This window comes from Camarhynchus parvulus, chromosome 1A, assembly GCF_901933205.1.
Source record: "Camarhynchus parvulus chromosome 1A, STF_HiC, whole genome shotgun sequence".
Classification (NCBI taxonomy): Eukaryota; Metazoa; Chordata; class Aves; order Passeriformes; family Thraupidae; genus Camarhynchus; species Camarhynchus parvulus.
Window position 1 is genome coordinate 7,455,257 of NC_044586.1, and position 18,387 is coordinate 7,473,643.

Consider the following 18,387-nt stretch of genomic DNA (forward strand, 5'->3'; position numbering starts at 1 on the left):
CTAGAGACAGAAAAAACAACAAAAAATGGTTGGTTGTTCCAGTTGGACTCTCCAAGTATTTACAGAGTTTAGGAGAAAAAATCATCAATTGTATTTTATTTTTAATTAGAGATTCACTGGGTCTGGATTAAGTACATTTTGATACCAGCATCCCACTCCGATTTTTGAATGTCTAGTTTACCTTTATTTGGGTAATAAATCATATTTTTCTGCATACAGTTCATGGGACTGATAGTGGGGTAATGACTGACTTGAGTCTTTCCTCTAAGAGCAAATCAAAGTTGCTAAAATGTCTTAGGATCTTTAGCTATGTGCAGGCAAATAGCACTTTACAAAATTGAGAGAAATTGTAAGATTTAGCCCCAAAGAACTGAATAGTCAGGTAAACAGGAATTTAGTATAATTGCATTAGAAGTAGTCAATGAAGAGTTGGCCAATTGGAAAAACAAAGTTTGTAAAAGAAATAGGGCTTGAAGGACTGATACAAAGAGAGCAGGCAAGGACAGTGTGTACTTGTGAAGAGGGACATTGATCCAATCAAGGGGTTTGAAGACGGGGGAAGATAAGAGGAATAAAATGAATACTGGTGCAATGGGAAACCAAACAACCCATCAGGGATTTCAACCACTCTTTGATCTGTTTTTTAATATCTGGAGAAAGAGGATATGGCCTTTACCACCTTCTTCCAAGGTATGGTTTAACAAACAAGTGAACTGATGCAACACCTTACAGCTGCAAGGGGGAAGATCTCCCTTCTACCCTCTCCCAGTGTCCTCTTGTCACCCTTGTGCCTGCTCTGGTCTTCCGTGGCTCCCAGCTGAGGCAATGCAAGTCCCTGACCTACAGACAACTAGCCAGTCTTTTGGGGGGGTTGAAAAATGCCACAAATACTAAAGCCCAAAGAGGGTAAATGGTGGAGTCTATCCCTGAAAGAAGGAGTAGGAGAAGGGAATGTGGTTTTCCATTTTCAGCAGTGCTACATTGATACTACCCCAGAAGGCTCCTCTGCTGCTAGAACACTGTGAAGTGCAGTTGTGTGACACCTGGCTTTGATGATTTCTTCCTGACTCAGTTTCAGCTCTGAACACTAGCCTATGGCATTGCCCTTGATAAGAAAAAAAATTCACTTCTTCACTTTGTGTTGTAATTAGAGTTTTACTGGGTCAAAAAAAAAATAAAGGAGGCTTGTGTTTGTTTTTACTTACTTTTACAGCTCGTGCTGGAGCACAGTCACAGGTAATAGCTAATCTAACTGTAAAATCTGAGTGGAGGCACAGCTCCTGTAATTGCAGGGCCAAGCAATCAGGTGATGTCAGCACACTCATAGCCTGGCTGGTGTAACCTCGCTCACCCTGAGCTAACAGAACAGTGCCCTGCCTTCCCCGCTCGCGGTGCCACGCGTCCCTCACGCTCTGCGGGGCCTCTGAGGCTTTCTGCGCGTGGCCACGCGCCCTGACAAACCTGGTGACGTGTGGCACAGTGACAGGGCACTCCAAGAGGCAAACTCCCAGCATGCAAACGTGAATGAGATGTACAGGGCAGGTATATTGACAAGATCTTTTTTTCTTTCCAGATTAAATAGAAATAAATTGGAGGAATACTGAGATATCAGAAATATTTGAAAATCCCAGCCTGGACATTAAACAAACATTTGTAATGCTGAAACCCAGGATAAACAGCAAATATTTTGTGTTCTCTAACAAATATTTGTAGAGTTGCACACAGATGAATTAGGTAATCAGAGCAACTGCTGTCAGATAGCAACTCAAAATGGGTGCAAAACTCTATGATACAGCTCTAATTACCCACTCTTGTATGATGGTTCTTGTTCTTGGAGGCTCCCAGAATGGCATCAGTGATCTGCCTGTCCTGTTGTCAGCATTTTCCAGTGGCTTGGGAATTTCTGGGGTCTCCAGCTATGGCTGTAGAAAGGGTGAAGCCAGATAACCAGTGTGTGTGTGCACCCTGAGAGGCAGGCAGCTGGCAGGAGACCAGCTCTGGTATATTTGCTGCTCTACATTCAAACCTTATGGATTTTGTCTGCCAGTTTCTAGAGCAAAATGTACCTCAAGACATAAACAGGAGGTAAAAAGGGAGAAAGGGAGATAATTATATTAAGATATGCAAAAGATAGTATCAATTTTTATTTTTTTTAATGGGGGAAGACCTGTAAAATAATTCAGTTAAAAACTAAATATCTGATAACATTAGTACACAGAAAAGCAGACTTCACAGGCTGCTCCTTAGACAAGTTCTTGTTCTTGCCTCTTTTAAACCATATATGGCTCTTGCTGCATTTCAAGTGAATGAAACTATAAGAGAAAAGACATTTTCTTCACATTTTTGGTTTCTTTAACTGGGAAATCATTAGTTTCGGTATTATTATGAGAAAAAACTGTTTGGAAAATATGCTGAATATTGCAAATATGTATCTTTGAAAACATGCTGGATTTTCATCTAGTTCTGAACACAATTTCTATTTCTTGCAGGTTCAGCATCAAATTATTTTCACAAGGTCATGAGGTTTTCAGAAGCAAATGGAGCATTTCAATCTTGGTTTCACTAAAGAGAGATGAGTCTTGCTACACAAGGATCTGTCATGTGCAATTTTGTTTACTTGGGACTGTTTGCTAACCTCCAGCTTCAGTGAGTCATGGTATTTTTACTGCCATGCTGTCCATTCCATAGGCTTTAACACACTCCTCCACTTAATTATTAACAAAGTCCAAAGGTATCCACCCCTCTCCCACACAGATCTTCCAGCTAAACACAGCTTTGAAACCTCTTCTTATTTAAAATTGTTCTTTACGGTTTGGATAAATACAGTGTTAGCAGTTGATGCTTTCATGTTGCTGCAATGACGTCCTTCCCCACGAAGGCTCCTGCTGCTGTTTACATTCCTTATGTCCAAACAAGCCAGACTTGCCCACACTCCAACAGATATCCTCTGGCTTGGCTCCTCATGATCCAGCTGAAAATCACCTCCTTTCCCAGGGTTCCCTGTAGTCACTGAAAGAAGCTCTTCCCTCTATTTCCTTATCTCTCAGGTTCCCTGCCACAGTCACCTTTTCCATGTCTTTGTGAGGCTGGACCAGGGTTTGATGCCAGGCTGATTTCCAGGGTAGTGCAGAGGGCAGGAATTCAGCCAATGCTCCTCCTAGATGTGAGGCACATGCCATGAATTTGATAATGAAATTATTCTTATTTTCTGCTGCTATTTTCTATTTTTTTTCCAATGGAATAGGTTCCCTGATCTGGTTCCCAGCATAGCCCTGCAAAAAGCTGGAATTGGGAACATTGAGGAGTGATGCAGCATGGCATGAAGACAAATAAGGTGGTACTGGATCTTGGGATATTTCTGAGGCCACAGGATCAGAAATCTATGACCTTTCTTTTGCTGGCCTGGGGTAAGCCTCAATTTCTAGCCAATAAGGAGGATGTTAATCTAATAACAATGTGTTTTCAAGTCTCAACTGACCTCTCTCTTCTATGTTTTTTACCATTGTGTTTATAAATTATTTTATCAAACACTTTAAACAATTTTAGAAGTACAGTCTTGCTTTAAAAAAACCTGTCCAGGACTTAGTTACGAGCAGCTCCTATTCACACAGCAAAACTGGTCAGTGTGAAGAGCAGTGGGAAGTACTTGAACAAGAACGTGCACAAAATTTGAAGGAAAAACTGGTACCTACAAAGCAGCAGCCCCATTATCTGTGCTTTTGTTTTGAAGTCTGACTTTTAGATGTGCAATGATTGAGCAGAGAGTCCCGAAATGAGCTGTGTGATTGTTCATCCCAAGGCAGCTGTGGCTGAGGCCCGGTGTATCAGTTGTGAGTGCTGGAAAAGGCTGGGTGTGTATCACGGTGGGTGTTAATCACAACCTGGAAACAGGGTAGGAAAACAATCTAAGCTCAGTGGTTACTCAGCTAATTGCTTTGACTAAGTCTCACATTTACACACCCAAAGCACCCAAAAACTCTCAACGTTTTTACTTGACAGTAGAAATACTTCCCCTTCCTCCGCGGGAGATGAGTACAAGCAGTATAAGGGAAAGAAAATGCTTGCATTAAGGACCCTGGAGAACTGCAAATCTGTGATTAGATGAGCTCTGGGAAATGCACTAGTGTGGACACGCAGCACCACTACCACCCGGGAAATATCCTACTGTGTGCCACATGCTGCCAACTCCGGAAACGGCAGCAGCCTGTACTTTCCCTTTAATTGCCTCAGCTAAAACCAAACGAACGCAAATCGGCTTAGCTTTGAGCTCCCCTTCAGGAGCCGCCGGACTTTGCACCAAACAAGCACACAAGCACGATTGGCACTGCGTCTCCTCAGCTGCTCTGGAAGTCGTGCAGCCTGTGCAACCACTGCACCTCCTTGGGTGCTCTGGCAGCAGTACAGCCTGTGCAACCACTGCACCTCCTTGGGCGCTCTGGCAGCAGTACAGCCTGTGCAACCACTGCACCTCCTTGCTAAAGGTGTGCTTACACCTCTGGTGCATGAGGTGTCCAGGGTATGGAGGCAAACAGAAGATGTAACTTCAGTTTTAATTTCTGCACTTGGCCTGAATTATTTACAAAGCAAAATTATTTAGGGCAAGCTGATATTTTCACAGCAATTCCTTCTTGAAATCTGCATAAAACACAAGCGAAGGCCCAGAAACTTCTGCAACTTACATTAAGGCTACAACTAAAGCTAGACAAGGATAGATAAGCACTGATGCTGGGAAAATTGACCAGTGCCAGCATAAGCTGATCGAGGCGTGCAAGGGAATAAATACACACTGCAGAGGTGCATAGGAGGACGCATTAAAAAGAAAACCAAGTAGAAATTGCTAATAATTTTATTAGGAAACACAGTTCACCAAACATTCTGTCCTGCTTCTTTTTGTGCTGTGTCATGCTCATGTCCAGGCTGTGCAGGGAAGGAGCAGTTTCCTGCAGGATTGGTAAAGGACAGTAGAGAGTGCACCAGAGGTTACAGGAAAGAAGAGTTGGGAATTGGAAGCAGACATCAAAAGGGGGTACAGAGTTGACGTAAATAGAAAAGAGACTTGAGAGGGAAAGTTGGCTTTAGCTGGAGACAGGGAGAACTAGGGCCAAAAGATGTGTTGCAATAGCCACTTGTGAGTAAAGTTTGAATCACACTTATGGGGGGGGACAACAGGGACAGATTTTAAGTACATCACCCAAGAAGAGAATCTCAGTGACATGGATAAAACACCAGCTGGGAAACTGAGATTGGGGAAAAGGGGACAAAAAAGGCTTCACTGAGCCAACAAAACAAAAGTAGGAACAAGTGGGAAACCTGGATCAGAAAGAAGCTCTTTCTTTGAAACAGAAAACATTCAAATAGTATTCAGTTCAAAGGACTGAAAATACAGGGATAAATAAATTAAAACGCTTTAAACAATTAAATTAGGAGTACATTTATTTCCAAGGATAATAGGGAAAAATCTGCCAAAAAAGGAGGAGACTTTTTCCCTCAGTCACACTATGGCAAGTACCACATTCATCAAAGAAAGGAAGGAGCAATCCACCCCAGAAAGAGAATAACAAAACTTCTCCCCAGTTCAAAATACCAAGCAGTGATTTGTTTTCTAAAAATGCATACATTTATTATATTAAGCTTAACTGATTTTTAGCAGTTCTTGGAGACAAAAAAACCAAATGCACAAATAAATCTGCTAAATCCTGCTGAATCTGGTAATGCGGTGTCCAGCACAAAAAGAAATGTATAGAAAAGGAATATTACACTGGAGAAAGGAATTATTCAGAAGAGAAGGTAGGGCAAATTTGGGAAAGAATAGCCATAGCTGAGTTTTAAGAGTAATTGCTTATTGCCATAAGGTGTTTTCAAGTCAGTAAATTTCCCTCTGCTTCCTCCCCATCCAGCATGGGCTCCCCCTCCGAAAAAATACTTGGGACATCCTGCTTTACTGTAAGAAAGGTACTTGCTCTGCTAATAGTTTTCTTTAAAGAACTTTTTTAATTAAAACAAATAAATGAAACACACTGGCTGTAATAATGATGAGGGGGTAAATACTAAAAAAAATTAATTCACCAGTTCTCAGCCTGGCTGGCAATCATGTAGTGAAAACCCACAGTGACAATGACAGCACCAGAATAAGAGTAATGAGAGGAATTCTAAACATTTTGGCTTAAGAAGGGTTAATAAGTTTAAAGCACCATGATCTTGCATGCAACTGCTCTGAAGTCTTTTTGACACAGGAAGAGATGTATGGACACCTGCAATGTTTGATCTTGACGCTCTGACAAGTTATGAATTGTTTCAGTAAGTGAAGAGTAATGAGCAAAGTAACTTTCAAACATGAAAAAAATTATCTGAATGACCAAGGCTATACCTTATATAGATGGGGTGGCATGGTAAACATCTCTAACAGAAATTAAATGTAAGTAACAGCTTCATTGCTTATTTTGTTAGGAAATATAATCTCATTTTAGATTTTTTTTTCTCATTGAATGTCCTAATAGTTTTGTGGAAGAGTAGGCTTGTGTAAACCTGTAAGTTGCATCCTGCTTCCATCCAAAACCTGTCATAGTAAAATGAGGCAGATAAGTCTCATGTGACTTATCCAAATGTTTTCATTTATCACCTTTAGCCTTAGAGCTTTGTTCCAATCCAGGAGAGAGACATGCATCTAAAAACAACCAGCCCTCAAATCCAGCCTGACCTAAAACCAACAGCAAAACAAAGCAGCACAGATATTTCTGTACCCAGATTGCTATGCTGAGAGAGAGCTTCATAAGGAAAGCTCAGGGTGGATACATCTCACTGTCTCCTCTGCTTCACCAGTTTTCTTGGCTGTTGTTTGGGGCTCTTTAAGAAGTTTGATTTAATGAGATAGAATTGTGCTTCTAACAATGATTTGCATACTGTGTATATTAAATAAATCAGATTTAATCCTCTCCTGTTCATTATCACATGGGACTTTTGGCTTTGACATATTTTGACCAGGCACAAAGGGACAGGATCCAGCATGCACAAAGTTATACAGAAAAATAATCAAATTACCCTCTGGCAGTTCTCTAGACTTCTGCTAGTGACCTCTGCCTATAAAACTTGTTGCTTTGTGATCATCCAGCCTCTTCTAGTCTTTTAATAAGAATGATCCAAAGATTAATATAATTAATTTTCCATTAGTACATGTCAGTTCTGCAAGGCTTCAGTAGGCATTCAGAGAGAAACAGAACCCTATGTATGCTATTTCTGCTGATAAAGTGCTGGCTACGATACCAGGTCTCTGCAGTTCCCACTTCAAATAAATACTCAAATGGGAAGGCTCTGTGGCTCTATCGACTTTGTAGTGGAAGTATTTCATGATGACCCAGCAAAAACAGGGCCCATTGTCTGTCAAAATCTCTACCATCAAATCAGCAAGAGAAACCACAGCAAATATTTGAGCGCAGGGTCAGCCCACTTCCTGCATTCTACCCGTAGCTGGAGGAGGTGGCGAAGGTGCTGCCAATTTTCCCTGGTATGGTCTGTCCTCCCAGACTTGTGAATGAGTCTGTGCTGACTTGGAGCTGCTCATCTGCTCCCACAGAATTGTTGTGAGAGACTCCATATCTGGCCTTTAAATAAAGGAAAAGGCATTTCTCTTTTGCAAATGGAAATGTTTTGTGATAGAAATGCTGTGCATGGCTGTGCAGGCCTCTGACAAAGCCAGCTGGCGACTGGAAAGATGGAAAATCAACAACTGCACATATCTGGCTGCTTCTTCCACAACTGTCAAGCTTTAGGCAATTGTAATAAGGTTTTCGCATATTAATAGAATATAACATTAATTGAAGGTTATTCCAGCTAAAAACCTAGTAAATAATCTAACTTCTGATTTCTAAAAGCTTGCACATTTAAATAGCTAATGGATTTTTATATTTAGTATGAGACTAAGATTTGAACTGTGATACAAATTTACACAATCAAATCAGTAATCTTTCAGTACAAAAGGAATTACTACAGTCTCCTGTGCAAATATTTTAAGCATGGAATAGATTCTCCTTCTTTACCACTTTCTGCAACACCAGTTATTTTCATGGACAAAATGTTTCCAAGTTCTTCAGAAGAACCACTTCCAGAACAGGGGTTAAGAGAGCTCTCCTCCATGCCTGGAGTAACACAGTCCTCTTTGCTGCAGACAGAGCTTGCTACATGTTTGGTGTGGGCTGAGGAGCTCACAGCTCATAAACAGGAAACAACCCACAACTCATTTTGAATTCCAATAAATATTTTGTGTTTTACTGCCTTTGGGACAGCGCTTGTGCATGAGTCAGGGCAAGATGAGGTGTTGATAGAAAGCTGAGTCAGCCTGGCATGCCGCTCACTGGCAGCTGTGGCAAGTCCCTCAAAATGTGCATATTCCCCAGGCAAAAGCCTGCATCCCTTCCAGCACCTTACTCTAGAAAATTGTACTGCAGCACTTGCATCATGTCACCTCACCTGTGGTGAAATATGTAGGTGTTAAACCTGGAAATTAAGCTGCTAAATCAACTGATTCTTGTGGCATTGGGTGTTGGCCCAGCTTGGGACAGACCGTGGAGCAGCTCTAGTGGTTGAGAAGTCGAACTGTGACCAGAACCAGTTTGAAACAGTCTGAAATGCTTTAAATCAATATAAGGCTTTTAGTTAGCTTCTCTTTTCTATGGTCAATATTGCCTTTTGCTGGCTGGTCCTGAGCCATGCCTTTGGGGGCTTTTCAGCCTCTGCTGTTACTGTTGTTTCTGCACCGAGTGCTCTGGCGTCCAGGGCCATGTGCTAAACCCAAATTTATGAGAAATTTATGGAATTAAGTGTGGTGCTTGCTGCGGTATGGACCAAACCCCCAAAACAGTGCTCTCTTCCATTTCTAGGCCTCATTTAACTTCCCATTGGAAACATCTGAAGCGAGTCTTGTTTTATCATCTCGGTACTGTGCCATTGACTACTCAGCTCACTAATTAAGTGGGGTTCCTGATTAAATTTTGGTTTTGGTTGGTTGGTTGGTTGGTTGGTTGGGTTTTTTTCTTCTCCACACGGAATGCAAACGTGAAGGCAAACACGCATTTATACGATTTTGAGAAGCGTTTCTTAGAGCGATGGATGGGCACAGCCGCGGCCCCTCCTCGCCGGCCCTCAGGCAGGCGGCGCTCACCGCGCCCGCGGCGGCGGGGCCGCCCCTCCGGCCGGGGGGGCTTTATGCGCCCCTCACCGGGCGTCCCGGGGGCTCAGACTCGGCCCCCTGAGCCCCGTGTCCCGGTAAAAATGCGGGAGCACGGAGGGAACCGGGGCCGGGGGGTTGTGAGGGGTCTGAGGGGAGCGAGAGATGTGAGGGCAGTGAGGGGTCTGAAGCGTGCGAAGGGAGTGAGGGCAATGAGGAGTTTAAGGGCAGTAGAGGGATGTGAGGACAACGTAGGCAGTGAGGGATGGGAGGGGTATGAAGGGAGTGAGGGGTGTGAGGGCAGTGAACGGAGTGAAGGTAATGAAGAGTGTGAGGGCAGTGAGGGGTGTGAGGGCAGAGTGGGGTGTGAGGGCCGTGAACGGAGTGAAGGCAATGAAGAGTGTGAGGGGTGTGAGGGGCGTGGGGGCAGCGAACGGAGTGAGGGCAGTGAGGGGTGTGAGGGCAGTGAGGGGTGTGAGGACAGTGAGGGGTGTGAGGACAGTGAGGCGTGTGAGGGCGGTGAACGGAGTGAAGGCAATGAAGAGTGCGAAGGAAATGAGGAGTGGGGGGGTGTGAGGGCAGTGAATGGAGTGAAGGCAATGAAGAGTGTGAGGGCAGTGAACGGAGTGAGGACAGTGAGGGGTGTAAGGGCAGTGAACGGAGTGAAGGCAATGAAGAGTGCGAAGGAAATGCGGAGTGTGGGGGGTGTGAGGGCAGTGAGGGGTGTGAGGGGAGCGGGGCCGCCCCCGCCCCGCCAATGGCGCGCGGCCGCGGCGGGAGGTGTGTGCCGACCTCACTTCCGGGACCTGTCACCGGCCGCTCCCGCCCCGCTCCCGTTCCCGTTCCCTCCCCGCTCCTTCCCCGCTCCCGCTCCTTCCCCGCCGGCAGCCAGGGACACGGCTCGGCCCGGCCCCGCCCTGCGCGGCCCGTGGCAGCGATGCACGGTGCTGCCTTAGGGGCGGCCTCTGCCCGCGCGGTGCCCGTGTCCCGGCCGGGGCGCCGGCAGGAGGCGGGAGCGCCCGCCCGGGGTTGGGTGACGCCCCCGGCTCGCTAACGCAGCGGCGGCTTTGCTAATGACCTGTCCTTTCTTCTCCTCCCCTCCCTTGCCATTCGCTATTACTTATCTCTCCGGCCCCGCGGTGTGAAGCCCTCGGCGGAGCGGCGGCGGACAGCAGCAGGAGGAGGTAGCCGGCCCGAGGAGATGCTGTAGCGGCTCCCGCTGCTCGCTCGGAGCGGCGCCCTGGCCCGGCTGCGGGAACGGGGCCGAGGGGCTGCGGGACGGGTAGAGCCGACCCGGCGCAGGTAAAGAGACACCCGGGAGGCCCACGGGGAGCGGGGTTTCGGGGGGCTGGAGGTGGGAACGGAGAAGGGGGTAATGCGAGGGGCTGTCACACGAGGGGCTGGTTGGCAACTGTCATGTCTCCCAGATGGAACATCTGGATTGCCCTTAACTCGGGCACGAGGCAGAAAGTGCATTCTTGGAGGTGCCCGCTGCTGGCTTGGTCAGTCAGGCGGGTTGTGCTGTTCCCGGCCGGCTGGGCAGAGGAGGGTCCTCTGTCCTGCGAACGAGGAGCAGGTCGCTGGGAACGCCTCCGGGGCTTGCCTCTGCGGTTTGCCGCCTTCTTGGCCGTCCCCGTGGGGCTGGATACTTGCTTTTCAAAAAGCATTCCCGGAGTAACAAAGGAAAGGAGTGCGAAAAGGTGTTGCCTTGTATTCAGATTAAGATTGGCCCAGTCTCACTCAACGACACGGGAAGCTGTTCCGAAGCTCTCCGATGGAAGTGGTATGAGCACAGGATTCGTCACACAGGATTATCTGGAATGATAATGTTTGGCACTTTTGGCATTAGGTGTCTTGGTAGTACTGCACTAATAAAGGTGTTGCATAAGTTTTGTTGTGAAGGAAAATCGTGGTCAAACTCCTTGTATTACAGAACATGCACAGACTTTTCTCACTGGCATCTGGCACTGCCCACCTATTAAAATTTGCTTTGCAGGCAGCCAAATGGATCAGCTGTAAAAACTATTTCCTTTGTAAATCCTGCATCATTGACTTAGCACTGAGGCTGCTACCTGGTCTCGTGCTGGACCTGAGGCACTTGTGGTTCATGTGATGTGGTCACACGTCTGCTGAACCCAAACCAGCACCAGAACTTTTGTTGGCTGGCATGAGCTACCGAGCGGCCATCGGCTCCCAGTGACTTGGACTGGCAACTTTGGGAATTTCGAGTAATACAATGTAGTTTATGGGAAGGATGAGGGTATGCAGACCTTATCAGAGGTTTGTGGAACTCCCCAGGCAGCATGCTTGCTGTCTTTTCCCATGTTTGGAAGGAACTCTTAGCATGGTCCAAATAAACATCCTTGTCAAGCTGTTGGTGCCTTATATTGACTGTCATCCTCTACAGTCAGGTGCATAGGGAGTTTTGGCTGTCTATTGGAAACACCTTGTGGGTTTGTCACCTGCTTTTCAGTAGTTCTTTAGTGTCCTCATTTTCTGTTACCTGTAGTCTTCATAAAGGGTATCATGAATTTTAAACCATGGAGAGAGGGTTACACTTCAGTTGTGATTTTGTGTTGTTATGCTTTTAATATTTCATGTGCAGAGTGTTATAAAAATATAAGGGACAATAATGTCCTACAGGAGAGTAGGATATATGGCCTAAGATACTAATCTTGTTCTAAAAATGGATTATAATGCTCACTGTTGTCCCAAAGCAGGCAAGGAAACAACTTTTCTTATTATTTTTTCAGAAGCAGCTTGAACTTCAAAACTGCAAGCAGCTCTATTCTTGTCCTTGCTTTTCTATAGCTTTCCTGATGAGATTTGGGTTCTGACTTCTGCTTCTATTGCACATGTCATATTTTTGCAAGGGGGATAAACAGAGAGCACCATACTTGTCTTGGAAAATAAATGAAGTTGAATTCATATTTATTACATGTACAAGCATATTTTCTTACATAATTTTGGAATTTAAATTTTTTTTTATCCACTTTTTCAAAATCTCTCTGCATCTCTAATTTATTTGATATTTTTAGCTATGTATTCTTTTTTTTTTTAATATATAGGCCTTATAACGTATATAAAACCAAAATCTCTACCTTTGAGATGTAAATCCTCAAAATAAAGGTCAATTGCAAAGACATCTCATGGGGCTGTGTGTGCACCTTGGAAGCTGTAACTGCTCTAAATGTGTCCACAGAAAGACTTTGTGAGAATGCTCTTTAGGAGTAAAAGTATTTTACTCTATAACAGATAATTAAAATAGCACAGGGCTGTCACTATAGTGTTCTCAGTTGAGTGGTTTTGAATTCTTTTAGTATGAAAGACAAAAGATCTGAATTATATTGGGATATACCAGTTATATTCCCTAGTTAGCTAGATGTCAGTGTGGTCCAGCTGTAAAACTAGGAACATATTAAAAAAACACTCAGTCATTAAAAAATTATCTTAGCCTAAGTGAAATTTAGAAGAAGCATAAAGAAATATTTTTATTAAGTTATATTACATCACAGCTGTGTAAAATCAGAATTGTAAGCCCTGGGAAATTGTATTGACACTTTTTTTTTTTTTTAAGAATGTCAGCGGCTTTTTATTGATGAAGAACTGCTTGTTATCACCAATCTGCCCATGAAATGGAAGGGGAAAAGATTCTGGAAAACAACTTCTGTTTCAGCCTTGCAAAATGCTGCTTGAAAGGGTGAGTACATACATGGAGTGGGCATAGAATCTCTGTAAAGAGTGATTAATGTATAGTCAAATGACAAGGAAAGAAATCTGAGCATATAGTGGCAATAAATAGTTGATAAACAGAAAATAGTAGTACAATCAGGAGAACAAAGTCAAACTTCCTTATAGTCTGATATCTGCTGCTGTCTTAGGTGCTAGTCAGTAGAATTCTGAATTCTTAATATTTTAGAAGTAGAGTGCTCAGCATTTCAAAGGACCAGGTCTATTAAATTAAATATTGAGTGACATTTTATGAAGTAGAAGGCTGAATTTTTCACTGAGGTAGAAAGCCTGGTAAGGCTAGGCTCTTAATCATCACAATGCTCAAAACTAAAATCTCTCCAAGAGTGTGATATTGGACATGTTGTAAAGATACTCAAGTAATATGAGACTGTTGTGTGACCAGATTGCATGTGGCATTGAGATGTTGCCAAATCTGACTCCACTTCCTCATACCACTTCTCATAGTTTCTGCTTATGAAACAATATTTATTTATAAGTGCATTGCATGTGTCTTTAAATATCTAAGAAGTGTAATTTCTCTGTCCAGTGAAGGACTTCTCGTGCACAGATTACTATAAATTATAAACCACAACTCCTTGGCACTCTAATCCTGACTGAGGTTTGAGTTGTTACATGACTGGTTTGTGTTTAAGACTTTGCTAAGTCTTAAAATGTGTGTATGGTGTTAAAATTTTTTATACTTGATAGAAAGATGTAAACTACCAAAGAGGCATAGTTTGTTCTGTGGTGCTGTATTCATCTCAATTTGTTGGTTTAAGTTCAAGTTGTCTCATGCCTGTGGAAACACTAAGAGTAGGAGAGATTGGCAAGCATTTGGCAAATTACCTATCCCTTTCTAAAAATGCTGATACACTGTCATGGTTTTTAAAAGATGTATAAATTGAGAAATTATTCACTAAATCTTTCCAAATAGTAAAAGAAACTTGTTCCAAAATGTGTCTGCCTTGAGGAACTCCGAGCAGTGAGCTGAAGTTGTACTGAGGTAGTACAGCTCTTTGGCATGTTTCCAGGCAGATGAAATACATGTGAAAGCAAGTTAGTCCAATATTTTCATATTTCATATTTTTGTATCTCATTAGTTTGTTTTCATTTTGTTGAGAAGTATGTGGAAGGAAATCAGAGCTGCTGTTTGGAGTGCTGGTTGAGCAAATCCTTGCTCATTTTTGAGTGTATAACATCCTGGAGCTGAGAGAACTTATCACAGTGAACGGTTTAGAGTTTGATGTATTTTAAATGGAAAAATAATACTGCAATGACTTAATATTATTTACATTTAACAACAACAAAAAATCATAAAAGTGGATCATTTGAAACTATTCTACAGCCTGTGATTAGGATCTGGAGGCAGGTCTTACTGTTTTGTTGTGTATATCCATGCATCCAGCACTCTTATGCTAAGTTCTATTACCTGAATATAGGCTTGTATTGCCATTCTTTGTTTTGTTCTGCTACACAAATAAGTGCTACATGCCTGTTTTGTTTTAAAAATGATTTACAGGAAATGATTGCTATAACAAATCACAGAGCAAACCACTGAACATGAATGTTCAGAAGGTAAGAACAGCTCATGTCTTGTTTGCAAAACCTTACTTGAAAGTGAAGACTTGAATTACTGGTGATGCTTGCTGACCTGCTGTCAGTGTTACTGCTTCAGGAAGAATGGTACAAAGTACCTGACACTGGAGTCATGGGGCAGGTTCCCATGAAACAAAACCAAAACCAAACCAAACTCTCTGGCATCTTTATTCAACACATATGGAAAATGTTCCCTGGAGTAGTAAGGCTGAAGAATATAATGTGGAACCAATTGGATCTGCAGGGGAGGAGAAGGGAGAAGGTGGTTGCTGTGTCAGGAGACTGCTTTGGAGGTTCTTGTTTATTAGTGCCTGGTGGCATTCTGTCCAACAGAGCAGAGGAATCCTCCACTACAGCTGTCAATTAATTCCTACACTCTGATGTTAAAATACAATTAATTGCAGCCCACGGGACTGTTGGCTCAGTGGCAGTTTTCAGTGGAAGATTACCAAATAGCCATTTATATGTGTACATATATATAAAACAAGTGAAGTTTATATATTCTTGCCAGCCTCAGGATGAAGGACATGCTGTGTGCAGTTAAGCAGGCCAGTGTGATCAACTCAGGTAGCAGCTTTGGTACCTCTGTAAGTAAGAGACAAGCTTTAGTACATAGATAAGTGAGAGACAAGCAGCACAGGGTTGCTGCCTCTGAACAAAGCAACAGCTGTGCCTGTTCTGTGCTGGAGATGTACAGGTGAAACTGTGCATAAACAGGCCAATATTTTCAAACAGATGTCAAATTTTCAGTGCAAATGTTCGTTCTGGTCACCTGATTTTCAGCATACTGAGCTGCTGTCATTCTAACCAAATTTACAAGGTGTTGCATTTTCTCAAGATTATAAATCCTGTAATAAATCCCATGGAAATGTAATAGTGATTATCCTCTAAGAACATAGAATTGTTCTGTTTGCAGCTATCATTCATTTTATTTCTCTTTTACATGGCAAGGGCTGGGTGGTGTGTATGAATGAACACATAAATGCAAAAAAGAATGGGATGTCCTCTGTCAGTGGTTCCTGACAGTCCTGCAAAGCCGGGCTGCAGCAAGAAGTGTGGCTGCACACTGATCTAGGAGTGGAGCCTGTATCTGATCTAGGCTCCTCCTTTCCCTCTCCCATCCATACTCCTCAATCCGTCCTGTTTGCTGCCCCTCAGTGGGTCTGCTCAGCTCTCTGTAGCTGTCCGTGGTTTTCCTGTGTTACCGATTCAGTGAATGGAATTGTGTCTGCGCTGGGGAATAAAACTGGCCGGGGACTGTTCCGGGAGCTGGCCCGGAGTGTCGGCATGGCCGGGAGGCAGAGCAGCGTGCAGTGCCCTGGGCCGGGCGCTCTCCTGGCAGCCTGTCGGGCTGCTCGGGGCCACAGCGGTGTCGGGCAGGCTCCGGGGCAGCTCTGGCCCGGGTCAGTCACGGGGCCAGCGGGATCCGGCAGCGCCAGAGCCAGTGCAGGCACCGGGGAGCAGCGTGGCTGGAAGGACAGAGGGACACGGAAGGCGCGGGGCCGGCAGTGCCAGGGAGCTGCTGAAGGGACATCCTTTTGATGTGTGTTACTTAAGCTGACTTGGCTAGGCACCCTTAAGGTAACCTTATTTTGCAGCCAGTAACTCTGCTTGGGAGAGGGACTGACTGTGTGCTGTGTCCCCCATAACTGCTCTTTCAATGTCTGATTCAAGGCAGCTGAAATGCCTTAGAAAGTGAAGTAAAACTGGAATATGAAAGTACATACATGGCTTTTTAAAGAGATTTTATTTTCCTGGCTGTTCCACTGGACTCATATTCTTCTTCCACCTTTCTGCTTGCTTGGTTAGAAGGAGTGGGGTGGCAGATGTACAGCAGTACTGGCATTGCTGTTAAACTGGGCACCAGATACCCTTCACATCATAGAGGATGAGCAGGGAAAACATGGCAGGAAAATAATTGGTTCTAGTTTGCCACTTTTTGATCACGCAGGAGTGTGAGGCTTGTGATCTGTACACTGTAGTGAGTGACCTGATTTAGAGCTGTGAAGTCATGTGTCCCAAGTATATCCTCTATCTGACACGTCAGGAGCTTGCAAGTACAAGTACTTGATGTCCATTTGCCAAAAAATGTAGATTAATTGCATTCATGCCTGTTGCCAAGGCTCCTGTCAGTAACACTAACTCAGTGTAAACTTTGTTTTTGTGTGATACATTTATCACAAAGAAAAACTTTTAAAGGTAGGGACGTCTGAATTGTCAGAATAAAACCGAAGGCCTTTTTCTTAGCAAAAAAAAAAAAAAAACCCCAAAACCCCCAAAACCAAAACCAACAAAAAAACCCAGCAAGAAAAAGTGAAAGAATTTTGTTTTGCATTCCACTCTGAATTGTGGCATGACATTAAATTGAGGTTAGTTTATTTTTAGCAGGTTTCATTTGTTTATTTACTTAAACATAATAACTGAGCAACAAGAGTAAAGGTATTTTTAATGAATGAGTAAAATTTTAGCACAATAAAGAATAAGTAAACTACACAACTTCGGGTGCTAGTTACAGAAGGCATTGGATTTTTATGTGCAGGTAGAAGAGTATAAAAGTTGGCCCATTGGAATGACTCAATTTTCAAAAAGATACTTGCAAGCAGAAGAGGCCTAAATTTGTAATATTTTGTGAGGGTCATTATTTTTTAAAGGATATAAATCCCTCTGCTAAGCTGAATTTAATTTATCAAATAAGTCATGTTATTATGTCTACACAAGGGAATAAAGTTTATCAGTGAAATAAAACCACTGAAAATACACAGTGGTGGTGTTCTCTGCTAAGAAGGCGAATTCAGGCTTCTTGAATGTCTTCCAGAAACAGATGTAAATTCCACTGTAGCTTTTCAAACAGTGAATAATCCTGGTCTGTTATGTTTGGTGATGAATCATGCAAGGAGTTGCAGATGGTGAGGCGGGTGCAGCTGTGCAGATGCTGGAGGAGCTGAGATGGGAGACTGGAGCACCAAGGGCGTGAAGGAGGTGATTTGGGGATGGGTTGATATGGCTGATCAAGGAGAGGGATAAGACAGCTGAAAGAATATTGAAAAGGACTGTGACCTGAAATTTGGGATAGAGAGTGAGCTGGTGACTGAAAAGAGGTATTCTTGAGGAAGAAACATATTTGTTGTTGTTATTGATCTTGGAAGCAAAAATTACAGTATCAGATACCAAAGCAACTGGTCTTTTGTCCTGAGCCAAAACAATACGGAGCCCAAGCTAGAAGTTTAAGCTATAAATGAAAAGAGAAAACTAAGAGACTTCATGTTTCTTTTAAAGGAATACTGGTCTTAAGTAGGAGAGCTTTTGTAGGAAAAGGTACAGATGCAAAGTTGTGGGCTTTTTTATTTCTATTTTTCTGAGCAGGACATGTATAATTAGATCGGTGTGGTAAAATTTGGGAGTTTGTCAGATGGAGAAGTTGTATCTATCTAAGTTAAAATCCACTCAAAATTTAGTCCCACTAAAAATGGGAGGTTGCAAGGCCTAATCATTAAATGGCAGGTAAGACTCAAATGGAACTTTTCACAACCTTAAATCAATATGCTGAACACACCTTTCAAGTTTTTGCATTAAGTGATTTCAATTTATCTTTTTCTTTTTTCCTCTCCTTTTAGATTGACGGTTTTGTTCCAAAACAATAGCTCTTTATTCAGGAAGAATGTTGCCATTAAGATGTCTGCAAGAATTAGGGGGTAGTGCAGGCAAATGTCCAGATCAGTCTTGGAAGAGAGTTTTGCTCCAAAACTGAGAGCAATTTTCAGGATTGTTTTCTCACCTCTTCAGGTCTAGTTACCTGTCAGGTATATGCACTATGGTCTGCTATCCTGTGCCCCCAGCCCAATAATTCTGAACTTGCAAACATTCTCAAATTAGAGAGAGCAATAATGGCTGCAAAGGCA

At 43.3% G+C, this 18,387-nt stretch overlaps 1 protein-coding gene across 13 annotated transcripts in view; it reads left to right on the forward strand.

The window, feature by feature from the left end:
• Nucleotides 1-18,387, forward strand: part of PPARA (peroxisome proliferator activated receptor alpha) — a 275,101-nt gene that overhangs the window by 236,128 nt on the left and 20,586 nt on the right. For all 13 annotated transcript variants that reach the window (XM_030960338.1, XM_030960342.1, XM_030960340.1 and 10 more), the window contains 4 exons: nucleotides 2,490-2,646; nucleotides 3,245-3,407; nucleotides 10,308-10,462; nucleotides 12,738-12,860. The gene's annotated coding sequence lies outside the window, so the exon portion shown is untranslated. The remainder of the gene's footprint in view (nucleotides 1-2,489; nucleotides 2,647-3,244; nucleotides 3,408-10,307; nucleotides 10,463-12,737; nucleotides 12,861-18,387) is intronic.